This window comes from Mus caroli, unplaced genomic scaffold (assembly GCF_978045245.1).
Source record: "Mus caroli unplaced genomic scaffold, Mus_caroli_1 scaffold_1, whole genome shotgun sequence".
NCBI lineage: Eukaryota > Metazoa > Chordata > Mammalia > Rodentia > Muridae > Mus > Mus caroli.
In genome coordinates this window covers 98,333,265-98,360,832 of record NW_028227256.1, presented here as the reverse complement: position 1 = coordinate 98,360,832, position 27,568 = coordinate 98,333,265, and the positions used below count along the sequence as shown (strand labels likewise).

The 27,568-nt window shown below is 37.8% G+C and overlaps 1 pseudogene; it reads left to right on the top strand.

Annotated features, from left to right (window-relative positions):
- Window positions 1–290: 290 nt before the first annotated feature.
- On the top strand, window positions 291–4,377 carry LOC110295747 (cytochrome b-c1 complex subunit 1, mitochondrial pseudogene; annotated as a pseudogene).
- The last annotated feature ends 23,191 nt before the right edge of the window (window positions 4,378–27,568 follow it).

Here is a 27,568-nt window from a genome sequence, read left to right as displayed (position 1 = left end):
ATTAGGAAATGGAAATACTTCCATGTTCATGGATTAGTAGCATTAATATTGTAAGAATGGCATTTCTAATATCACCATGCACATTATTTAATTCATACTTTTATATTAAGAATTTTGAAATGTGGATGTCAAATAACTTAATAAATGCCTCATAGTATCTTAAAACCAGACATAATTATGTCTAGGTGAGATGAAAAGGATGTATTTATTGGCACATGGCTTGATCCTGAACAGATATCTTATTGAGAAGGGGAAAAGCATAGGTTCTCTTCACAGAACGCTGCAGAAGCATGACAGCTAATTTGTGTGACAAACTGACAGGTGAGTTCGTTGAGTGCCCCGACTGTAGTGACAAGAAAGCTGAATTGGGTATATGTTTTTGACCCACCTTTTCTTGCCATTTTCCCAGTTTGGACAAGCTAAGCTGCCTTGCTTCAAGCTTTTTAACCTTATGGGACATAGAATATTAGAGACCGTGTAATCTGACTTAGAAAGATTAGTCACAAGAAAGAGTTATAGTGATTCTTCTCCTTCTCTCATTGTGACCAGTTATTCTAACTCAATATTAGACTGGTCTAGTAATAATTCCAGTATTAGAGATTCCTAGGGAAGATAGCTAAAATCTTAATTACCTAGCAAAGTTAATTTTGAAAACAGCCTCCACTCCCAGAGAAGCTGCAGCCTTTCTGCAATTCTCAAAGCCACCTCCCCCACACCGGGAGCTCACAGTCTAAGCTTGATCATTGCTAATTTGCAATTGAATGAAGTACCTGGACTTCACCAAAGAAGCTTTTATACTGTTGCTTTCCACTGTCTCTACTTTGTTTATCAAACAGGTTAGTCAATGCCATTCAGCCTTACTGCAGCAGGTGTGCAGCCTCACCTCCAACAGCACAAGTGGCAGTTATTAATCTTTATGAAGAAACATTCTAAGTACATATTGTGCCTTTGGTCTGAATTGGGAAAAAGGTGTGCAATAAGGGCGGGACAGTCAAAGATGGGCACCCAGATCTCGAAACCATACCAATCTAAGACAGAGTTATATGCCAAGAGGCCTTGGCTGTTAATAACACACCACAGAGCCATGTATTGTGTGAAATGAACACAAAGGAGATGCACGTAGCCTCCATGACAGCATTTAGATGATTTGGGAAGATCTAAGATTTCCTAAGTCAGGCGCGGCTGCCAGCCACCATAACTCCTAAGCAGGACTATAGAGCATAAATATATTTTATGACTCTGTCCAGCTATTTCTAATATTATAAACGGGGGGTGGGGGGGTGGGAATGTAACACACACACCCCAAGCCTGAAGCAGGCTGATCCAGACCTTGACCTTGCTGCCACTAAGGAGATTACCTAGGGTGGAGCCTTCCTGCCTAGATGACTCTATTGTTCAGCCAATGCCACTGTTCTCCTTCAAGACACTGCTACCTCCTGAGAGGCCCCTGAGCTATTCTGGAGACTATACCCCTATCCTGCACATCCTCACCTGCAGCTGGTTCCAGTCCCCAAGAATAGATTAGAGGGGATGCCCCCCCCCCTTCATAAGCACAGTTTTCTATTAAACATTTGAGCTTTGACCAGAAATCTTGACTTAGCTCCATTTTTCTCTCGCCTGCCTAGTTTCCCTTTCTGTTCAGCCCTGGCTTGCCTCCGAGGTGAAAGCCTGTCCATGTGAGCCACAGGCCCGCTCTCAACAGCTATGCACAGATTCCAGGATATCTCAATAAAAATCACCATCTTGCTTCACATAAAACTATCTTAACTTCATGAAGAACCAGAAAAGACTCTAGGTAGACCAATCATGAGAAAAAAAATAAATAAATAATGGTGGAGAGATTACATTATATAGTTATGTACATATACACAATCATAATATATATGTAATTCATATATATATTCATATATATATATATATATATATATATAAATTATTGTGCATAATACCTGTGCTGCCTAGTCTTATGTTAACCTGTCACACAAACTAGAGCTATCTGAAAGGATAGAAATTCAACTGAGTGAATGCTTCCACAACATCTGCCTGTAAAACATTTTCCTAATGATTGATTGGTGACAGTGTATTCAATTTTGGGTATTCTCAGAACAGCAATGGCTTGTGCTGTAAGATCAAGAATTGACAAATGAGATCTCATAAAATCGCAAAGCTTCTGTAAGGCAAAATACACTTTCAATAAGACAAAAAGGCCACCAACAGATTGGGAAAGGATTCTTACCAATCCTAAATCTGATAGGGGACTAATAACCAATATATACAAGGAGCTCAAGGAGCTGGACTCCAGAAATTCAAATAACCCCATTAAAAAAATGGGGCACAGAGCTAAACAAAGAATTCTCAACTGTGGAATATGGAATGGCTGAGAAGCACCTAAAAAATTGTTCAACATCATTAATCATCAGGGAAATACAAATCAAAACAACCCTGAGATTCCACCTCACACCAGTCAGAATGGCTAAGATCAAAAATTCAGGTGACAGCAGATGGTGACGAGGATGTGGAGAAAGAGGAACACTCCTCCATTGCTGGTGGGATTGCAAGCTTGTACAACCACTCTGCAAATCAGTCTGGTTGTTCCTCAGAAAATTGAACATAATACTACCGGAAGTTCCAGCAATACCTCTCCTGGGCATATACCCAGAAGAAGTTCCAATTGGTAATAAGAACAATGCTCCACTATGTTCATAGCAGCCTTATTTATAATAGCCAGAAGCTGGAAAAAATCCAGATGTCCCTCAACAGAAGAATGGATACAGAAATTGTGGTACATTTACACAATGGAGTACTACTCAGCTATTAAAAACAATGAATTTATGAAATTTTTCGACAAATGGATGTATCTGGAGGATACCATCCTTAGTCAGGTAACCCAATCACAAAAGAAGTCATTAGATATGCACTAACTAATAAGTGGATATTAGCCCAGAAACACAGAACACCCAAGATACAATTTGCAAAACACAAGAATCTCAAGAAAAGGAAAGGCTAATGGGTGGATACTTCGTTCCTCCTTAGAATAGGGAACAAAATACCCATGAAAGGAGTTACAGAGACAAAGTTTGGAGCAAAGAGGACAGGATGGACTATCCAGCGACTACCGCACCTGGGTATCCATCCCATAATCAGCCACCAAATCCAGACACTATTGCATATGTGAGCAAGGTTTTGATGAAAAGACCCTGGGATAGCTGTCTCATATGAGGATATGCCAGTGCCTGGCAAATACAGAAGTGGATGCTCACAGTCATCTGTATATAAGATGGAACACGGGGCCCCCAATGGAGAGGCTAGAAAAAGCATCCAAGTTGCTAAAGGGGTCCGCAACCCTATAGGTGGAGCAACATTATGAACTAACCAGTACCCTCAGAGTTCATATCTCTAGCTGCATATGTAGCAGAAGATGGCCTAGTTGGAAATCAGTGGGAAGAGAGATCCCTTGGTATTGCAAACTTTATATGCTCCAGTACAGGGGAAAGCCAGGCCAAGAAGTGGGAGTGGGTGGGTAGGGGAGCAGGGCGGGGGGAGAGTATAGGGAACTTTCGGATAGCATTTGAAATTTAAAATGTATATAAAGAAATTATCTAATTAAAAAAAAGAAAAAGGAAAAAGAAATCATGCAGAGATTCTAGAACAGGCTGTACAAGTGCCCAGTGAGAACATCAGGAGGCTGAAGCGTACAGACTTGACTGACTACCTCGACAGGCATTACAAAGCTCACTGAATGGTGCTGGCTGCAGCTGGTGGTGTGGAACACCAGATGCTGCTGGACATTGCCCAGAAACACTTCAGCAGTGTCTCCCAAGTGTATTAAGAAGGCGCCATACCTGGTGTACCTCTAAGTTGCTTTACTAGCCCTGAGATCTGCCATTGGGATGATGCCCTGCTTCTGGCCCTCGTGGCCATTGCAGTAGAAAGACCTGGCTGGGTTAAACCAGACAAAGTAGCCCTCCAAGTGGTCTATGCCATCACAGGCCACTATAACTGCAACGTATAGTGCTGGAGTGCACCTTTCCAGCCTGCTGGCTTCTATTGCTGCAGCTAACAAGCTCTGCCAGAGATTCTAGGCCTTCAATATCACCTACCCTGAGACAGGGCTGCTGAGCACACACTTTGGCTGTGATACTGTAAGCATCAATGACATGGTCTTCTTCTTGCAAGGCCAGTAGATGCACCTTTGCACCAGTGCTAGAGAGTGAAGTGACTTGGGGAAAAAATGCTTAGGAAGGAGCCATGGTATCTCATTTGGATGGCACCACCCTTGTGTGTGAAGACATTGGTCGCAGCCTCCTGACTTATGGTTGCCATATCCTTCTGTTTGAGTGGGAGAGATGTATTCAGGTGGATGCCCAGATGCTGTAACAGACATAATTCACCTTTGGGGAAAGGTTTTCTGAATAGGACTCAAAATAGGACTCTATTTGCCAAAGAATTAAAACCAGCAATTTCTAAGTTGTATACCATAAAACTAAGGAACTTCTGTACAGCTCAGAAATTAATCAACCCTGTGAAAAGAAAGCCAAAGAGAGAAACCTTACACTAATCGTTTAGCAGAGAATTAATGTACAGAATATATAATCAACTCAGTTACAATCAATAAAATAAATGAAACATAAAAAATTACCAGGAAGGGAAGAAAACATAGATAAGATTCATTAAAATATTTTTCATAGATGTAGAAATTAGGAAAATGAAAAACAATACAGTTTTGTGATTTTATCTTTTCCTTATCAAATGTCAAAGATTAACCAGAAACCTTTGGAAGGATTTGGAAAAGGGAACCCTCATTCACTGTTGTTAGCATTAAAAATGGCCCATATCAGTATGGAGAATCCTCAAAGAGTACATAGATAGAGAGATATATAGATATGGATATAGATTTGTACTTTATTATGTTTATGTGTACATATGTGATATATAAGTAATATACAAATAATATATGTATAATATGTATTTACATATATATGTATATATATGTATATATATTCTGTGTGTGAGCATATTCATACAGTTATTCACATGTATATATATATGAGTATGTGTATTCATATATATACATATATATATACATATACTTGTACACATATATAAAGAAAGGAGAATAGTAAAATAACAGTGAGCATATATGAAATACATAAGGAATCATCCCATTAACTATCTTTCTGAAACTTCCTAAATATGCATAGAGAACATTATATATGTGTGTGTGTGTGTGTTTATGTGTGTGTCTGTGTGTATGTTTCCCTGTGTATCTGTATACATATATAAACATATACAGAACCATCTCTGTAGCCCTGATTTATATTTATAGTTTAATTTTTTTCTGATTTGTCCTTTCTTGTACTTTTCTGTTGATCACCAAGCAGGAACCAATGCAGAGTGAATAGTGTTGCTCACAATGGAATGTTTGTTCAAATATCAACTAACCTAAGACAATCTTTGACAGATACAGGGCAACAGGAATTCCTTCTTTGAGACTCTCCTCTCCAGGGATTCTAGATTATGTCAAATATAGAAAGCTAAATATGGAGACTGGTTTATTTATTCTCAAAACAATTGTGAATTTCACTCCCTCAAAGCAGAAATACAAGAGTTTATTAGTGTCAAGCGTGGTGGTGCACGCCTTTCATCCCAGCACTGGGAGGCAGAGGCAGGTGGATTTCTGAGTTTGAGGCTAGCCTGGTCTACAGAATGAGTTCCAGGACAGCCAGGGCTACACAGAGAAACCTTGTCTCGGAAAACAAACAAACAAACAAAACAAAACAAAACAAAACAAAACAAAACAAAACAAAAGAAACAACAACAAAGATTAGTTCCTAAAATAAGCAGAAGATAAATATCCTCTATCCCAGTCCTGGTTTAAATACTTATTCAGCAGAGTAGGTTGCTCATTACTGTCTGTTTAGTCTTCAAGCTTGTCTTCTCCTTCCACTATATTCTAGAACATTTTGAATTTTGTATCAGGAAGTCTTATAAGGATATACCTGCTAAATCTTCGTCTACTCAGCCTTAGAAATAGGAGCTAAAAGAATGTCTGTTCCTTTTAAATTATTCAGTCATAGGCATTTATTTGTATGACAACTGAAAAACAAATTCATACATTTATAAAACTTTTGCATTTGGCAGATTTTTAGGTGAAATTTATGTTTTCCAACTGTCATTGTTTATAGCAGAATGAGATAGCATAAATCAGAAATTGAAAGTGTACTACTTCAGTATTTGTGTGGAAGTGCCAATCAGCTGCTATAAATGGAGAATAGAAAGATGTAATCTTATAGAAGGAAAGAAGAAAAAGGAATGATGCTTGTTTCTAGATAGCAGTCACTTTCTACTTCAAAGACGCTTATGTTTGAATATTAATCTCTAAAAGACAGGAAGTACAATTTTGAATTATGTGGGCTGAAACAGGAATTACTTATTCTTTGGATTAAAGTATCATGTAATATTTTATCTAAATATCAATTTTTTGTAAATTATTTTAAGTGCCTTTTCAGTGTTTTAAATCTGTTTCCTCAAAGTATGCCCCACAAACTACTTCCTTCTATGAAGTTTTGTAGTTACATATGGTAGCAGATATTTTCCAGTGTTAAACTCAGTAAAGGGTAAGAATTAATGAGAGAAAATCTGTCTTCAAGAACATCGGCTTTCTCATTGTGTCTTACTATTCAAATTAATATTTTTTTGAAGTCAAATTCTGTAAGTAGTGCTATTATTGACTAAACTATGGTCACCTACATTTTATGTGGCAAAAATACTTTTTTTTTCTTATGCACATCCACACACACATACACATATACATTCATACATATACATATAAAATTATCATGTATACATGTATAAAGTATATTGTGAACATAAAATCACTACCATTATCCAATCTTATGCATCAGCCGTCTTTATTTCTCTCCTTCCCACCCAATTTACACCCTACCCACATATCTTCATGTGTTTATAGCTTGATGTCCATGTTGTGATGAGCTTGCAATATCTGTATTCTGGATTCTATATTATTCCATATTCTATACTCTATATTCTATATACAACAGCACCTTACTCTTATCATTTGGTTCTGTTTACAATCTTTCTGACCTCTACTTTATGATTATTCCTGCATATTTGAAGGATGGTATAGAAGTCTTCATGGAGTTGAACACTCAATAGTTATTCTCTGCAAAATGACTAATTGCAACTGCATTTAATGTCATCTGCTGCAAAAAGAACCTTCTTTGATTCAGGCTGAGACAGCACCAGTATATGAGTAGAAGCAAAAATGTTTAGCTGATTGTACAATATTTTTATCAAATATGCTAAAAGCTTAACATAAATATGGCTATTCTGGATGGCAGTATTTTTAGAAAGATAATTATTATCAGATGAGATTTAATTTCGAAAGTGTAGTGTCATTCTAAGAAAAGGAAAGTACCTGTGAATACTGGTTCATTCACTACTGTAAAAAACTCTATCCTCTCTCTCCCAAACTTTCTGCTTTCTTCTCATGCATCACTAAGGAAATGTTCTGTAACATAAAAAGGAAATAGCCTCATCCAAGGTCAACCCCTGATACTGATGAACCAAACAAAAAATAAGTGACTTTGGTGTTAAGGTCTATCATGTGTACACTTGTCAAAGAAAAACATAGAGGTCTGGTAGAAGGTCTCATTTCTATGTCTCACCAAAATTTAATGGACTTCAGTGGGCTTTTTATGATCTCTTATGTACTAAATGTTTAATATTCATTTTCTGAAGTACCTTTACTTTACTCAGAGTTAAAACACTCAAGAAGTCTTTGAACTCAACTCACAAATTCATTCCGAATCTCTCTCATATTGGAAATGTATGGAAACCACTATTCTCTTATAAAGCTTAGTCAAATAGTCTGTACCCAGCCTCCTCACTGACTACCAGGGATGGGCTAAGGATATACATTTTGAGAAGTTTCTTGGTTTGTGTCATTGTTGTTTTAAAAAGTAACTTTTAAGATTTGGTTTACATCCTTTTTCTTTCTTCCACATCATATTTTCCCATGATTTTGAAAGAAGCAACACCCAAACATACCTGTGCTCCCAGCAGTATTTCCTTGCAAATGGTGCTAAATGTTTTAGGATGCCAAAATACTTTCAGCACAATACATTTACATCTGAAATAAACTTTCCCATCAAATGTCCAGTTATTTGTAGTCCCACCCATCTTCCATCCATGTGAGGGCATGTCACTCACAAACCATAAAGACTTTGATCATATATTTTCATTCTCTCATGTGTATAATCAGTCTATTGTTTATCTGTCTCATAGAAGTTGAGACTATGACAGCATCATTAAAAGTTAGTCAGTAGCAATATTTAAGAGATTTTGAATCATAATTTCCCCACTTAAAATTGAGACTGTGTTTACATTTTTTACTACACACATATTTCCAAACATATAAGTCACCTTGGTTCCTATTGAGAATCTACTGTATTTTATTTACATTGCTTTCCCTTCCCCCTTCTCCTACACACTCCTCTTCAATCCTGATCTCTTTTCTCTCTTGTGTATATGTTCTGTCATGTCTATAGTTTTGCTTGCACTAAGCAGCATGAAAAAAGTGTGTGTGTGTGTGTGTGTGTGTGTGTGTTTTAAGACACAACACTTGGTATTGTATAACCAACTAGGAGCCTCATCTTAATAGAAGCTGGATTCCTTCGCTCTCTACAGTCATTAACTTCCTCTATTTCTCCTTCTAGGCAAGCAGGCCTTATGAGATTTCATATATCTTCATTTCCATGTCAACTGGTGTTGTCTTTACTCAAGTTTGTTTAACAATATTGTTTTGGTTTTATGGGTGTAACTTCACTGCAATACATAAGAGACACAATCTTACAGCAGATGTTCTGTTTCTTAAGTTCTTACTACATTTCCACCCTGTTTTACATGATGTTCCCTGAGATTTAGATGTAGAGGTCATATTTTATATGTATCTATCAAATGGGCTTGAACTACTCATGGTCAGTTATTATTTTTATGTTGACCACACATAAAAATACAGAAGTTGACTTCTGTAATGAATTCTCTGTACTACAAAAGAATGCTGCTTATGTGATTTATGAGAGCTATACTTATTTGTGGGTATAAGGATGCATGTTTTGAATGTAATTTAGAATTATGCTAATACCTTAAAGTGGCAAGGATCAATTTTCCTCTAAATTCAATTGCCTCACTATTCAAAGATTGTGGTCTAGATTTACTGTAGCAGACATGGATTTACTGGGTATTATGCAACTCTTATGTAAAGTTTACAACTATAAAAAGTGTTATTGTATATTTGTCGATATCTTGCCATGCTCATTATTATTGAGGTTTATATGATTATGGTTAGTGAGTACTATTGATTATTGTTCCCCTCAGGAGTTTGCATGGCACCTTTTGATATTATGAATGCATTACTCAGAAAGGAAACTTCTAGGTCAGATTCTGCTTGGTTCTTTGAAGTCATATGACTAAAGTGTGCCATGTAATTAAAGATAGAGCCTAACCTTCAATTTCTGGAAAGCAAGTAAAGTCACCATCAATATCTTATACTATTTCCGGAGTATGTCGAACTTCCCTGTCCAATATTTCAAAAGGTTTTTTCTGTCTGGTATTGTGAATTTTGTTGATTGTCTACAGCTCTTATAGAGAAAGTTCTCACTGCAAGTGGTTCAATTGGGGGGTGGGGAGAGAGAGAGAGAGAGAGAGAGAGAGAGAGAGAGAGAGAGATATTTTAGATCAATATAAAATATAAATTATAATCACCTATGGCTTTTCATGCCTCATTAATATTATTTATCCCTCTTCCCCACTCTTCTATATTACCTATTTTCCAATTTCTCACTTAAATCCACCTCACATTTTTTTACCCATTCTTCCCTCATTTAATACATATCCTAATATTTAATTATCTAGGTCGCCTTCTTTTTCTACTCATGGTTCCTTCTACTTTCTTGTTTTCTAAGATTACTTCAGGTTAATAGTCACATCTAAAGACTGAGAGCTATACATCACAGATGGAACATGTGTATATATCTTCCCAAGTTGTTTCCTCACTCAGTATGCGACCCTGACCTTCTTTTCCTACCTATTTCCCAGCCTAACTTCTACCCACCTGCCTAGACCCTCCAACTCAGGAAGTCATGTGGCTGAAATTGTTTTACAGCAAGATTCTCACATGGGTTAGAATCACTGAAGCTTCTGCTGACTATGTAAAAATCTGGTATACAACATTCACTGTTATACAGTATTTCCTGCCACAACACACAACATTTCCTTATTTATTTATTTATTTATTTATTTATTTATTTATTTATTTATTGTTTTTTTCGAGACAGGTTTTCTCTGTATAGCCCTGGCTCTTCTGGAACTCACTTTGTAGACCAGGCTGGCCTCGAACTCAGAAATTTGCCTGCCTCTGCCTCCCAAGTGCTGGGATTAAAGGCGTGTGCCACCAAGGCCCGGCTATTTCCTTATTTATTGAGGAGACAATTTTTTTGATTATTGCTATCATTGGATTGTTTGTTTGTTTGTTTGTTTGCCCAGTGCCAAGATCAGTAAATTTCACATGCCACATTCTGGCAACTCAGTAAGAAAAACAACATCCTGTGCTAGGAGATGCTCTATAGGAAGGATGGAACTTCAGTGTCAAGAGCGCTTTATAAGCACCATGGCTTCTGTTCTGCACCCACACTTCAGAGGATTCATGTGTGAGTATATTACTTATTTTCTAACTACTATGATAATTGGCATGTGTGACAAAGAAAATACAAACTTATTTGGCTCATTGTAAAGGTATAGTCTTTTAAGGCAGGGAAGTCATGGTAAGAGAAGTTCTAAACAGCTTGTCACATTGTATCTGCAGTCAGGATGCAGAGAGACATATGTCAGTGCTCAGTTTGCTATGTTTTTGTTTGTTTGTTTGTTTTGTTTTGTTTTCAGTACAGGACCCCAGCACAAGGCATGTTGCTCACACTCAGGGTGAGTCCTCCCATATCACTTAACTCAGTCTATAAACTCATGTTTTGCTTCTATTGTAATTTTTGCATAAGAATTATTTGTAAAGATTTATTTTATTTCAAATTATGTCTTTGTGTGTGTGTGTGTGTGTGTGTGTGTGTGTGTGTGTGTGAGAGAGAGAGAGAGAGAGAGAGAGAGATGGTAAATGTAGCCATAGTGTCCACAGGGACCAGAGAAGGCTTCACAGTATAAGCCTCCAGATGCAGAACCTGAGAAGTGAATTCAGATCCTATGCCAGAGCAGAATACAGTCTTATCTATGATGCTCTTTGTCAAGTCCCAGATTTACAAATTCTTATTGAGCTTTACTTTTTACTTAAAACCAAGAATCAAATTTTACAACCACAATCCTTAAGTCTATTCTCAAAATCCATTGGTTCCATTGCAATATATGCAGGAACACATTCTTTTGGCTGGCGGCCAATGCCTTTTGCAATCTGAACCCTCCCAACTTCCTATTCTTCCTCACTCATAATTCTCCTTTCAACTTTGGACTTTAAATTGTTTTAGTTATAACCATTCATCATTCCTGGTAAATAATAAATACTATACTTCTTCCATCCATCTGAAAATTTCTTTTTAGTGAGTCAAGACAATTTTAAGTTGGTGATAGGTAAAATATTGAGATAATTATCATAAGTAGTAATTTCTATTCATATTTTGGTATTTTATAAAACAAAGGTTGTTGTGTCTGCCAGCGGACCACATGTCTGGGTTCTAGTCTGGAAAGGCATCTTAGAAATCTGGAAGAGAAGAGGGGCTAGGCAGCGCGAGATAAAGACGGAATCAAGACAAGGCTCTGCTCAAGGTTCAATTTTACTATTCCGACACTCTGTTATGAAGGAGGGGGAGGGGCCCAATTCCTGCCAAATAATCTTGGAGTAAGGTTGCAGGTGAACACGTGATGGCTTCCGAACAGCAAAGCCGCAGGCTCCAGCATTGGGCGTGGCATAATGATTGAGCTGCAAGCTCCACCCCTGAGCAGGCAGGTTTCAGGCTGGGGAGGGGAGGCTACAAAAGGTTATTTGGCTGTTGTAGCTCTCTGAGTACTCCTTTCTAAACACCAGGTCTATTTCCATCTCAAAAGAAAGAAATACTCACTTCAATTTCTTTATTCTCTAAATTGTGACAGAAATAAACTGCTAGAATAGAAATTATCCTATTTCCCTTTGAGTTTAGAGTTATTAAAATTTTAGAAATTACTAAATAATCAGGTTCATGTTTTCCAGAGTTTATTTGTACTTATGTCACAGTCCATTTCTGGTGTTCCTAATAAATGATGATTCAGGGATAGAATTTCATTCCATTTCATTGTTTGGAATTCTTTCAGTGTTTTGGAGTTTTTAAGATTGTTTAAAGTATTGAAAGTAAGACAGCAAAAGTCTTCCTCAGATTGACCCAGGCCACAGAAGAATATGTGATTCATGTTATTCCTTTGGGTGGACCCAGTCACAAGACCAAGCCAGAAGGCTCAAAGAGATGAAAATGAATATGAAGATGTGGTATTGTTTTTCAAGGGATGAATCTATGATAACAAAGAAAACTCAGGAATACTATACGTCTTTGTTTCAGTTGCCTATAGGGCTTTCCTGTTCCCCAAGTATATATTTGTTTATTTTTTAAAGTAATCTTTGGCAATGTCATACATGCATACAATTCATTTAAATCATATCTCTTGAGTAGAACCCTTTCCAATTTCTTTTGACATACAAACTGATTATAATACATGTGCTCTCAATTTCATGCCTGTATTCTTTATTGTTGTTGGTATATGTTTTAGACTACTGTAAAAAAAAAAACCTGAAAATTCTCTTTGAATAGTTTTCTGTTTGTATGTTCACATCACACAACATATAATTTTTTCATAGCAATGGGTTATTCAAAATCAAAAGGAATGTCTAGCAAGATAGTCAATGCAATGCTTGCAATCTAGGCTTGAGGGCCTGAATTCTATACTAAGCACACAGGCAAAAAGAAACAGAAGCACAGGATGATTCCAGGATTTAGGACAAAGAGAGGTAGACTCCTGGGGCTTTATGGCTAACCAATTTGACTGAAACTTAATAGTCCAAATGAGAGATTGATCTTGTCTAAGAAATTAAAATGGATGTTTCTGAAGAATGGTACTTACTTTTAATTTCAGGCCTTCATATGCACAAACCAACTTGTACAATGTTCCTAAGAATTCACTGACACATACACACACACATACAAACATACACACACACAAGCACACACACACAGAGAGAGAGAGAGAGAGAGAGAGAGAGAGAGAGAGAGAGAGAGAGAGAGAGAGAGAGAGAGAGAGAGAGAGAGAGAGGGCAATATTATAGCAACAATAAAAAAATCCAGAGTTCTGCAATTACAAGGAACATTGGTTTTCTTCTTGTAGAACAGATAATCCAGGTTTCATTATCCTTTTCCATAATAAAGTCTGCATTAAAGGACTCATAAGTCCTTCAGAAACATCCATTTTAATCTCTTTTAAAACTCATACTAAGCCACTCAACTAAAAAAGTTTGTTAACACTGGACCTATATCACATTTCCAGCCAAGGAATGTTAGACTAAAGATTTGTATATTTACTTTCGCAGATATGTGTACTTATTTCTATTATCAATCTTTAAACTTGGAAGATAAAATTGAATTGCATTACATTATTGAGTAAAATATTTTGTTTAAAATAAACAAAGAGAAATGTATCTGGAAAGGAAATTTGACAGTAGACGTTTGGACCCTGAAGATACATATCTTTAGCATTTGAATGAATTGAACATGAAATCCATTATTTACTTTTTTCTCTTTCTATTTTCTTAAGAATATAATTCTGTTATTTTTCTTTATTTTCTTGTTATTGGTTTTTATTTTCTTTTAATAAAAGAAATTAGCTTTCCCAACCAGACACTTCAGTAACACAGATACTTTGTTAGAGCAATTGTAAAAAAATGCTCCAAATGAAAGACTAAGGACCATCAGCTAAATCTAAATCAAAGTAAATTGCTTATGTTCCCTCTGTTTGGAGAGTTGAATGCAAACAATTAAGTATACACTGTAAACTCTCCCCACAGCCTGAAGCAGGCTGAGCCAGACTTGACTTTGTTGTCACTAGGAGATCCCCTGGGGTGGAGCCTGCCTCCCTGGATCACTCTATTGTTCTGCCACTGCTGCTGCTGCTACCTGTTGCCTAGCTGTTCCAGAGCCTACACGTGGTCACCTGCAGCTGGGCTCCAAGGATGATTTGACTGGAATGGGCCTCCCCTCTTCTTTATAAAGCTTGTTCCCTGACATTAAAGTTGAGCTTTGATCAGGAAATCTTGACTTAGTTCCATTCTTTCTCTTGTCCATCTAGCTCCCTCTCTTTCAGCTCCAGACTGCCTCTTCAGCCATACCCTGTTTCTTGCTGGACGGTCCGCAACAATACACACCACAAAAATATAAGATTCATAGTAGTTTTATTCATTTATTTCTGACTGATAGTAATATTGCCTTATTTTGTTCAAGAGGTATTTTAAGATTTGCTTTACAAAATTTGTCAGCAAAACCTTGTTGGTATATGTAGTAGTGTCTGTGTTTGGTGGTTGTTTATGGGATGGATCCCCAGGTGGGGCAGTCTCTGGATGGTCATTCCTTCAGTAGCAAATCTGAACTTTGCCTCTGTAACTCCATCCATGGGTATTTTGTTCCCCCTTCTAAGAAGGAAAGAATTATACAAACTTTGGTATTCCTTCTTCTTAAGTTTCATGAGTTTTGCAAATTATATCCAAGTTTCTGAGCTAATATCCACTTGTCAGGGAGTGCATATCATGTGTGTTCTTTGGTGATTGGGTTACCTCACTCAGGATGATATCCTCCAGATCGATATGCCTAAGAATTTCATAAATTCATTGTTTTTAATAGTTGAGAGGTATTCCATTTTATAAATGTACCACATTTTCTGTATCCATTCCTCTGTCGAGGGACATCTGGGTTCTTTCTAGCTTCTGGCTATTATAAAATAAGGCTGCTTAAACATTGTGGAGCATGTGCCCTTATTACAAGTTTGAACACCTTCTGGGTATATGCCCAAGAGTGGTATTGCTGGATCTTCCAGTAGTACTATGTCCAATTTTCTGAGTCACCACCAGACTGATTTTCAGTGTGGTTGTACACTCTTGCAATCCCAACAGCAATGCAGAAGTGTTCCTCTTTCTCCACATCCTCGCCAGCATCTGCTGTCACCTGAGTTTTTGGTCTTAGCCATTCTGTCTGGTGTGAGGTGGAATATCAGGGTTGTTTTGATTTGCATTTCCCTGATGATTAAGGATGTTGAACATTTTTAGTTTTATTTCTCAGGTATTCTGTATTCCTCAGTTGAGAATCCTTTGTTTAGCTCTGTATCCAATTTTTAATAGTGTTAATTGGTTTTCTGGAATCCAATTTCTATCTCTATCTCTATCTCTATCTCTATCTATCTCTATCTATCTCTATCATCTCTATCTCTATCTATATTGGATATTAGTGGCCTATCAGATTTTGGATCGGTAAACATCTTTTCTCAATCTTTTGCTTGCCTTTTTGTCTTCTTGACAATGTCCTTTGCCTTACAGAAGCTTTGCAGTTTTATGAAGTCCCATTTGTTGATTCCTGTTCTTACAGCACAAGCCATTGCTGTTCTGTTCAGGAATTTTTCCCTTGTGTCCATATCTTTAAAGCTCTTCCCCACTTTCTTCTTTATAAGTTTCAGTGTCTCTGGTTTATGTGGAGTTCCTTGATCCACTTAGACTTTAGATTTGTACAAAAAGATAAGAATGGACCAATTCACATCATTCTACATGATAGCTGCCAGTTGAACCAGCACTATTTGTTGAAAATGCTGTCTTTTTTCCCACTGGATAGTTTTAGCTCCTTTGTCAAAGATCAAGTGACCATAGATGTGTGGGTTTATTTCTGGGATTTCAATTCTATTCCATTGATCTCCCTGTCTGTTGTTGTACCAGTACCATTCAGCTTTTATCACAGTTGTTCTGTAGTACATCTTGAGGTTAAGGATGAAGATTCCACCAGAGGTTCTTTTGTTGTTCAGAATAGTTTTTGCTATCCTGGGGGCATTTGGCTATGCACAGACAGTAGATAGTCTCCAGTAGAGCTGAGGTCTGAATTCCAGAATGGTGATAATTTACCTACATGGAATGGTAGGCGGTCCCTCATGTCTCCTGGAACTCTGGCTTCTGTGAAAGTTACTGCCCTCACAGTCCCCACAGGAGAAGCTTGGCTTGTAGTAACCTAAACAATGTCCCAAGCTTCTGATCTTCAGGTTACACTCATCCCCAGTTATCTAGCAACAGTAAAGATAACAGCCCACCATAAGAGGGTCTGCTTGGCTCCATCTCACTCTCTCTGCTCTCTCTCCTCTAACTATCTTACTCTCTCTCTCTCTCTCTCTCTCTCTCTCTCTCTCTCTCTCTCTCTCTCTCCCTCTCTCTTTCTCTCTCTCTCTCTTTGTGTGTGTGTCTCCCTCTCCTTTCTTCTTTCTCTCTCTTTTACATTCTCTCTTTCCCCCTGCTTTTCAAAAAATAAAGCTCTAAAACCATAGACTGTCTCTGTTCATCAAGGCCCTCTGCATTTGAATGATGGGATAAGCTTTCCTCTAATGAGCCATTTCTAATCTCCCATTGGAAGGCCTTCCTGTGCTCCAGTCAAGACCCAGACTAAAGACTCTCACCTGTGTGGGAACCTCTCCCTATGCCCTCTTTACTATAACCCCAGGGGCTACAGGGTGTTACCTGGGGGCCTCCATTCTGGAGCTACCCCCTCTTCAACCCCCTGTCTAATGGGATCAGTGGTTTAGATCCCCACCAGGGGCCTAGTGGAAAGCATCTGTCAGCCCTCCTGCATCTGCCTGCCCAAAGCATAGGAGGAACTCTGGCTGGGCTTGGGGTATCCTCCCTCCCAGCCTCCTTCCCTCAGCCCTTTATATTCTAACACTATCTTAGGTTTTTGGTTCTTCCAGATAAATTTGCAAATTGCCCTTTCTAACTCTGTGAAGAATTTAGTTAAAATTTTCATGGGGATTCCTTTGAATTTGTAGATTGCTTTCAGCAAGATAGCCATTTTTACTATATTAATCCTGCCAATCCATGAGCATGGGAGATCTTTCCATCTTCTGATATCTTCAACTTCTTTCTTCAGAGACTTGAAGTTATTATCATACAGATCTTTTACTTCCTTTGTTAGAGTCACACCAAGGTATTTTATATTATTTGTGACTATTGTGATGGGTTTTGTTAACCCAATTTCTATCTCAGCCTATTTATCGTTTGTGTAGAGAAAGGCCACTGATTTGTTTGAGTTAATTTTATGTCCAGTTATTTCACTGCAGCTGTTTATCAGGTTTAGGAGTTCTCAGGTGGAATTTTCAGTGTCATTTATATATACTATCATATCATCTGCAAAAAGTGATATTTTGATTTCTTCCTTTCCAATTTGTATACCCTTGATCTCCAATCTCTCTCTCTCTCTCTCTCTCTCTCTCTCTCTCTCTCTCTCTCTCTCTCTCTCTCTCTCTTTTTCTTTCTTTCTTTCTTTCTTTTTCTTTTTCTTTTTTCTTTTTTGGTCTAATTGCTCTGGCTAGGACTTCAAGTACTATATTGAATTAGTAGGGAGAATGTAGGCAGCCTTTTCTTGTCCCTGGTTTTAGTAGGATTGCTTCAAGATTTTCTTCTTTTAGTTTGATGTTGGCTACTGATTTGCTATATATTGCTTTTATTATATTTAGGTATTGTACTGGCTATTTTTGTGTCAACTTGACACAGCTGGAGTTATCACAGAGAAAGGAGCTTCAGTTGAGGAAATGCCTCCATGAGATCCAACTGTAAGGCATTTTCTCAATTAGTGATCAAGGGGGAAAGGCCCCTTGTGGGTGGGACCATCCCTGGGCTGGTAGTCTTGGGTTCTATAAGGGAGTAGGCTGAGCAAGCCAGGAGAGGCAAGCCAGTAAAGAACATCCCTCCATGGCCTCTGCATCAGCTCCTGCTTCCTGACCTGCTTGAGTTCCAGTCCTGACTTCCTTTGGTGATGAACAGCAGTATGGAAGTGTAAGCCGAATAAACCCTTTCCTCCCCAACTTGCTTCTTGGTCATGATGTTTGTGCAGGAATAGAAACCCTGACTAAGACAGGTATGGACCTTGAATTCCTGATATTTCCAAGGCTTTTTATCATGAATGGATGTTGGATTTTGTCAAATGCTTTCTCAGGAACTAACCAGATGATTATGTGGCTTTTGTCTTTGAGTGTGCTTATATAGTGGATTACATTGATGGGTTTCCTTATATTAAACCATTCCTGCATCCCTGGGATGACGCCAACTTGATCACAGATAATTGTTTTGATGTGTTCTTGGATTCAGGTGCAAGAATTATATTGTCATGTCTTCCTTTTCATTTCTGATTTTGTTAATTAGGATAATAGTGCCCTCCAGTTAGTTTGGCTAAGGGTTTATCTATCTTGTTGATTTTCTCAAAAAACCAGCTCCTGGTTTGGTTGATTCTTTCTATAGTTCTTTTTCTTCCCAGTAGTTTGATCCCATCCCCGAATTTGATTAGTTCCTGGGGTCTACTCCTCTTGGGTGAATTTGTTTCCTTTTGTTCTAGAGCTTTTAGGTGTGCTGTCAAACTGCTCATGTATGCTCTCTCTATCTTTGTGGAAGCACTCAGAGCTATGAGTTTTCCTCTAAGGACTGCTTTCATTGTGTCCCATAAGTTTTGGTATGTTGTGGCTTCATTTTCATTAAACTCTAATAAAAATTTTAATTTCTTTCTTTATTTCTTCCTTGATCAAGTTATTCTTTAGTAAAGTGTTGTTCAGCTTCCACTTGAATGTTGAGTTTCTATTATTTATGTTGTTATTGGAGATCAGCCTTAGTCTGTGGTGATCTGATAGGAATCCTGGGATAATTTCTATATTTTTGCATCTGCTGAGGCCTGTTTTGTGACCTATTATATGGTCAATTTTGAAGAAGGTACTATGAGGTGTTGAGAAGAAGGTATATCCTTTTGTCTTAGGATAAAATGTTTTATAGATATCTGTTAAATACATTTGATTTATAACTTCTGTTAGTTTCTCTGTGTCTCTGTTTATTTTCTGTTTCAAGTATCTGTCCATTGATAAGAGTGGGGTGTTGAATTCTTCCACTATTATTGTGTGTGTTCCAATGTGTGTTTTGGACTTCACTAAAGTTCCTTTAATGAATGTGGCTTCCCTTGCATTTGTAGCATAGATATTCAGAATTGACAGTTCATCTTGAATGTTCTTACCTTTGATAAATATGAAGTGCCCCTTCTTCTCTTTTTTGATAACTTTGGGTTGGATTTAATATTAGAATGACTACTCCAGCTTGTTTCTTTGGACCATTTGCTGGGAGAATTGTTTTCCAGCCTTTCACTCTGAGGTAGTGTCTGCTTTTTCCCTGAGGTGGTTTTCCTGTAAGCAGGAAAATGTTGGGTCCTGTTTGTGTAGACAGTTTGTTAGTCTATGCCTTTATATTGGGAAATTGAGTCCATTGATATTAAGAGATATTAAGGAAAAGTAATTGTTGCTTCCTGTTATTTTTGTTGTTAGAGTTGGAATTCTGTTCTTGTTGCTGTCTTCCTTTAGATTTGTTGAAGGATTACTTTCTTGCTTTTCCTCTGGTGTAATTTCTGTCATTGTGTTGGTTGTTTCCCTTTATTATCCTTTGAAGAGATGGATTCGTGGAAAGATACTGTGTGAATTTGGTTTTGTCATGGAATACTTTGTTTTCTCCATCTGCTCTCTTCCACCTCTAATAAGATCACTACAGTTGTTTGAATGGGAAATGCCCCCTGCAGACTCATGTAGTTAAACCTTCTGTTTCCAATTGAGCAGTGTTTGTTATGAAACATTTAGGAGGTGGAATCTTGCTACAGCAAGCATGTCTCTCTCTAGTGGAAAGATTTGAGGATTCATAGTCTTTCCTCTAGTTGAATTATGTTGCTGAGTTACTAAAAGTTATCTTTCTCTCCTTTCCTGGATTTTTCTCCCTATTTTTTATCTCCTTTCACATGAGTGAATCTATTCCCCACCCACATCATCCATACACTGATATACAGAAAACCAGGACACAATTTTAGTTAAATTAATTTAGTTCAAATCACTAGAATTGTTCTGTAGAATGAAAATGTCTTCAAACTACACAGAAATTCTTACCTTTAAAAAAGCTTGCAGCCAAATTCCAATTCCATGTTACCAGATTCAAAGAAGAAACAGCAACAGTCATAATTAGTATTTAAATGTGAAGCTAGCCAGATGTGGTGCTGGATGTCTTTAATCTCCTTCAATTTTAATGTACCCAGAAGTTCATTTTATATATATCAAAACTATTACTTTATACAGAATATTGTTTGTGGGTCAAAAGGGAGTCTGGTGTCCAGCCCAAGTGGATACAGGAAGTTTGACTGCACTCTCCACCATGGTGCCCTGCTCTGGGGTTGGGCAAGGCACAGTCTGGGTTCCCTGCAAAACCTGCCAGAGTTGGCTGGGGTCCATGGACTTGCACAGAGACAATGATGGCAGGTTTCCAGGCCCTTGGACTTATATTCCGGGGGCTAAAGGGAAAAGCTCATGAGGAGGGATCTAACTGGTTTCTGTGGGGACAAGAGTGTCTGGCTTGCTCTTCAGCTAGCTTGGTTTGATGGAAGCTGTGGCTTGAGTGCAGGAAGGTCTCCTGGCAGGATGGTAGATTCAAGGCTCTTTAGTGTAAGACCTGCTCCATTGCTCTAACTTGGTGGGTCTAGATGAGAAGAGGCAGGCTATGGTTTTAAGGCATTTATTGTAGAAAGGAAGAGAGGGAGAAGAGTAGAGAAGTAAAAGCTGGCCATGGCTATGTGGAGAGAGGTGGGAACGGAGGGGGATCAGAAGAATAAGAGAGTAAGAGAGATAGAGGAGGGGGCAAGCAGCTTCTTTTATAGTGGGACAGGGCTACCTGGCTGTTGCCAGGTGACTGCGGGGGTGGAGTCTAGATAAAATACTGATAGCTTGGGTCATTGCCTACATGACTGATGGCCACACACCTCTGGGGGCGGGGGGTATGGGAAGCTGTAGCTGCGACAGGAGCCAGGGGCCCAGGAGGTATGACTGAACAGCTGCCATCCCTTAGGGTCACTGGGGTTCAAGGCCTGTGCGCAATTGGGGACCAGACTGTGTGTGCACAGCTCAATACCCCAAAGTTGTTGATTACTGTATAAAAGTGGTTGATATAAAACAAATCTCTTTAAATAAAAAAAAAAAGATGTTAGTAGAAGGTAATGGTGGAAAATATATTACATAGTAGGTAAACTAAAGACTGTCAAGAGAGTCATAAAATTAAATTTAAACATTTGAGCAACAGTTCTTCATGTAAGGACATGAAATAATGAGAATGAAGTTTTAATAATAAAAATACAAACAAGATGTAGTAATTTTCTTCCTATTGCCCTGATCAATACTGATAGAAAGAAATGGCTTATTTTAACTTTAGGTTCCACCCTAGCACTGAGGGATGACAGAGCAAGAATTCTACACAGGTACCCATAGGTAGGAACTAAAACATAAACCATGACGAATGCAGCTTACCAGCTTGAACACTTGACTCAGTCAGCCTACTTTCTTACTTTCCCAAGACCACCTGCCCAGGAGTAGCATCAATCACAATGGCCTGAAATCCTCTAGACCAACCATCAATCAAAACAGAGGCCAGTATAATAGAGACAGTTACCTAGCAGAAATTCTTTTTTTTTTTTCCAGATAGGCAAAGATTTTTGTCCAGTTGACAAAGATTAATCATATAAAATAATTTGGGTGTTTTTTGATAACAATGAATTCCCAGCCCTCTTATGATGAAATTGCATGTGGAGACCAAAAACTAAGGTACTAATAAAAGTATTCCTGAATAATCTGCCCACCTACACACTTTTGTAAAACATGAATGGAAATATTCTAACAAAACACATATGAAACACATATGAAAATGAATATATGATTTTAAAAAAATCTAGAAGTAACATAAAAAGTTATCTCTCAGATATATAGTGTTTTAATTTAAGTAGTTTTAATATAGTCATGTAATTTTTACAAATCATTTTCCTTTGAGATTGAGATAACACATTGCTTATGACCTCATCAAATGCTTATTTCAGTTGCAGAATATAATACATTTGGGTATAGCTTAATGGGTTACATAGTAATTTTTTCATTTCAGTATAATGATCAGGAAAAACAAGTATATTATTAGTGTCATTTTCTTCCTCAACTTAACTCCACATATAAAAAGCCAGTATCATTATACTGTTGTTTTAATTTGGGGAGGAAAACATTAAGTTCAAGAGGAAGCAGAATTCTTCTCAAGACAATTAAGGTTGATTTTAATTTTTATTGTCTAATCAATTAATTTAGAAGGTCACAGGGTAATGCAGTAAAAATTTGATGAATAGACAAATTCAGTATCTCAGCACTTCAGGAGACAAAACAAATTTCAATAAGAGCAATTATAATAAATTCACTGGAAAGAAAAAAAAAGAGTAAAATTGAAATTTTTTCACTGGGCTTAAGAATGTGGAATATTACAGCCACTGATAGGACATTACAAGCTCTTTTTATGATGCCCCAAACAGGTTGATTTACCCATTTTCTGTACACATAAAGAATGAACTTTATTCTTATTCTGCAAAAGCAACACATATTTGTTTTACTTGTTTGTTTATTTTATTTATTTATTTATTTTTTGTGCTTGCTAAGCAAGCCCTTTACCACTGATCTACTTCAGCTGAAAGTAAGCCTTCTATGGGAGGATTCTGTCAGGTATTAGAATAATTGTGTCTTCTCTGGCTAAATACTCTGCCTGTGTACCCCAATTTATACAGAGTAAATAAATCTTGACAATTTCTAAACAATTCCTTGTCTACTGGTATCTTCTCGTGAACTAGACTTCTAATTGGATATCTGGTATTCTTGTTGAATAAATCATGTATTCAAAAAATTAAGTAAAAGCTGAATCTACATTTTTTAAAAGATTTATTTATTTATTATATGTGAGTACACTGTAGCTGTCTTCAGACATACCAGAAGAGGGAGTCAAATCTCGTTATGGATGGTTGTGAGCCACCATGTGGTTGCTGGGATTTGAACTCCGGACCTTCGGAAGAGCAGTCGGGTGCTCTTACCTACTGAGCCATCTCACCAGCAGGAATAAGATACTAATTTTGTGTATGCATTTATAAATATTTAAATTATCTTTTATTACAGTTATTAAAATCTAATATAATTTGATTTTATCATTTAATCAATTATAAAATATCATAAATATTTCATGAAGCTTTGATCTATTCCCCAACTTTGTAATATTCAAGTGGTACTATCCCCACCTATAATAGCAAACTGTAGCACCTATAGGAAAAAGGATTGGAAATTCAGCTCAGCTTTAGAATGATTACTTGGTATGTCCTAAGCACTGAGCTTAGATATTAGTACTGCTTAAGTTGGGCTCAGTGTTATGGTGTGCACACATAATCACAGTGTTTGGTAGATGGAAACTAGAAGATTTCATGTTCAAACTGGACAAAAGCTTTGGCCACTAGCCTGGGTTGTAAGAGACCATGTTACATAAAAGTAAAGGAAAAAAGAAGGAAAGAAGAGAGGGAGAGAGACAGAGAAAGAGAAAGAGATAGAGAGAGACAGAGAGAGAGGGAGAGGGAGAGGGAGAAGAAGAGAAGAAAACAATAAAGAAGGAAAGAAAAAGAAATAAAGAAAGAAAAAAGATAAAATATATACTGAAAATAAGGGCTGTTCATATTAAAGCAGTGTTTCTCAAACTTTGGTTCATGACCCCCATATAAGCTATTTACATTACAATTAATAACAGTAGTAAAATTAGAGTTATGAAATAGCAACAAAATTATTTTATGACAGAAGGTTACTCATAAGTATGGAACTATATTAAAGGGTAACAACATTAGGAAGGTTAAAAACCACTGTATTAAAGACACACTATATATTAAATAGTGGGGCAAAGGTTTTATGCACAATGATCATTGTTTTCAGTAAAGTCAACAAAAAGAGAATACCTTACACACACCTAACAAATTAATAAAATGTTTTCTACTTGTTAGCCAGTGAACTAAAATATTAGAAAAAGGCAAACAGAAAATTCTAAATTGCCCAGAAAATCAAAACTAACCAGATAATTTGAACAACATTCTGTGGGTTGTGAAAAGTTATTTCTAAGCATAACCAGGGGAAATGTATACCAATTAATGATCAACATTGATGGTAAGATAAAACAACTGATGAACAAACACCCTGATGTAATTAAATGGACCTTATACTTCATAATGTGTGTGATGATTCATTCATGTTGATTTTCAGCTTAACAGAACTAGAATAAAAAAGGAGACAAGCAGGAGAGGATGTTCCACATTGATTTGTGAAGATAAAAAGATTTACCCTAAGTGTGAGTTACACTACTCAGCAGCCTATAGGCTTGGACTTGTGAAAATAGAGATGGAACTAAGCTCCAGCATCCATGGCTCTACTTGTTCACAGTAGATGACATAAGGCCAGTTACCTTGTCTTCCCAAACATTAAATATCACTCATTAAACCAGTAGACAAAAATAAATGCTTTCATCAGGTAAATTGCCTTTGCCAGATATTTGATCATAGCAAAGAGGATAATATACATTTCACTGTAATTTTGTTTTCTTTCTTTTTTAGATATGTTCTTTATTTACATTTGAAATGTAAATGAACAGAAAATATTTCCTTTTTCTTCTTAACTCAGTGGCAGTTCTTTTATTATTTTTTTAAATTAGAATTTTTTTTATTACATTTCAAATGTTAGTCCCTTTCCTGGTTTCACCATCTCTACATCTGATAAAGGATTAATATCCAATATATACAAATAACTCAAAAAGTTAGATTTCAGAAAACCAAAGAACCCTATCAAAAATGGGGTCTAGAGCTAATCAAAGAATTCTCAATTGAAGAATACTGAATGGCCAAGAAGCACCTAAAAAAATGTTCAACCTCCTTTGTCATCTGGGGAATGCAAATCAAAACAACCCTGAGATTACACCTCATACCAGTCAGAATGGCTAAGATAAAAAACTCAGGTGTCAACAGATGCTGGCAAGCATGTGGAGAAATAGGAACATTCCTCCATTGCTGGTGGGATTGCAAGCTGGTAGTACCACTTTGGTATCAGTCTGTCAGTTTCTCAGATATTTGACATAGTGCTACCTGAGGACACAGCAATACCACTCCTAGGCTTATACCCAGAGAGTGCTCCAACATGTTAAAGGACACATGCTCCACTATGTTCATAGCAGCCTTATTTATAATACCTAGAAGCTGGAAAATACCCAGATGTTCCTCAACAGAGGAATGGATACAGAAAATGTGGTATATTTATACAATAGAGTACAACTCAGCTATTAAACACACTGCATTTATGGAATTCTTAGGCAAATGGATGGTACTAGGAGATATCATGCTGAGTGAAGTAACCCAATCACAAAATAACACTTATGAAATGCAGTCACTGATAAGTGGATATTAGGCCAGAAGCTCAGAATACACAAGATACAATTCACAGACAACATGAAGCTCAAGAAGAAGGAAGAGCAAACTGAGGATACTTCAGTTCTTCTTTAAAGGGGGAAAAAAGTACCCATGGGAGGAGATACAGAGACAAAGTGTAGAACAGAGACTGAAGGAAAAACCATCCAGAGACTGTCCCACGTGGGGATTTATCTCATATACATTCACCAAACTCAGAAACTGCTGTGAATGCCAGCAAATGTTTGATGACAGGAGCCTGATGTAGTTGTCTCCTGAGAGGCTCTGCCATTGCTAGACAAATACAGAGGTGGATGGTCTCAGACAGCCATTGTACTGCCCACAGGATCCTCAATGGAGAGACTAGCAAAAAGACCCAAGGAGCTGAAGGAGATTGCAGCCCCATCAGAGGAACAACACTATCAATCAACCAGTACCACCAGTGTTCCAAGGGACTAAACCACCAACAAAAGAGAATACATAAAAGGACCCATGACTCCAGCCTCATTTGTCGCAGAGTATGGACTTGTAGGTCATCAATGAGAGGAGTGGCCCATGGTTCTGTGAAGGCTCCGTGCTTCAGTGTAGGAAATGCCAGGACCAGGAAGCAGGAGTGTTTGGGTTGGTGAGCAAGAGAGGAGGGAGGTGATAGGGGGATTCTAGAAAGAAAACCAGGAATGGAGATAACATTTGAAATGTAAATAAAGAAAATATTCAATTTAAAAAATCAAAAAAAAAAAAAAAAAGATGCCAACATGGGCAACACAAAGGAACTGAGGGGCTGTGGGTGTAGGGGAAGAGGGGAGAGGGAGCAATCCCAAGTCAGGCCAGAGTTCCTGTGCTCTGGGCAGGGGGACTTGGGAGGACTGCCAGACACTTTCCATGCAGTCTGGTGGGCATCTGGCTATGTAAAGTGACTGACACCACATGGCAGGGGTGGACAAGGGGCAGCCCCCAGTACCAGGTTCTCAGTCTCCCACATCCCAAACTGGATATGGTTGTGGAGCTAGAGAACAAAATAGGCGCCCTGGGGTGACACTTAACCCTGGAGATACATGGAGAGAGGGCAGAGGAAAGAGGGGAGTTGGGTGGTTCCTACTCAGGAAAGTTTATTTTAGTCAGGGCCTTGATTAATAGAGAGAGCGTACAATTTTAGAGCTTTATTGTAGGGGAAAAAGAGAAGATAAAAAGAGAGAGAAAGAGACCGGCCATGGCCAAGAGGAGAGAACGGGGAAGGGAAAGTGAGAAAGAGAGAAAGAAAGGTGAAGGCTTAGAGAGAGAGAGAGAGAGAGAGAGAGAGAGAGAGAGAGAGAGAGTAAGGAAAGTAAAAGCTTAAGAGGAGGAGCCAAGCAGCCCCTCTTATAGTGGACTGTATTATCTTGTGCTTGCTAGGTAACTGTGAGGAGGAGTCTAGCCAGAAGGCCAGAAGCTTGGAACATTGACTATGTGACTATTAGCCACATGCCTAACCACACACCCAGTAGCCACCAGTTACTGGGGTTCAAGACCTCAGCTCAACTGGAGTATGTATATAGCCCATTGCCTCACAAAGAACTACCACCAGGATCTAATCTTCACTTTCACATATGAGTGCAGGCATACACACACACAAACACACACACACACACACACACACACACACACACACACACACAGAGAGAGAGAGAGAGAGAGAGAGAGAGAGAGAGAGAGAGAGAGAGAGAGAGAGAAACAGAGAGTGTGTGTATTTGTGTGTGTGTGTGTGTGTGTGTGAGAGAGAGAGAGAGAGAGAGAGAGAGAGAGAGAGAGAGAGAAGCACACATGCAAACATACATGCACACAGAAAATAAGTTTGAATATGCAGATGTATGCCCATCTTACAGTAGTCTGTTCTAAAGAGTAATCAAAAGGCAACAAAGTATGGAGAATTTTCCTAACCTCTATTCCTATAAAAATACAATATTTCC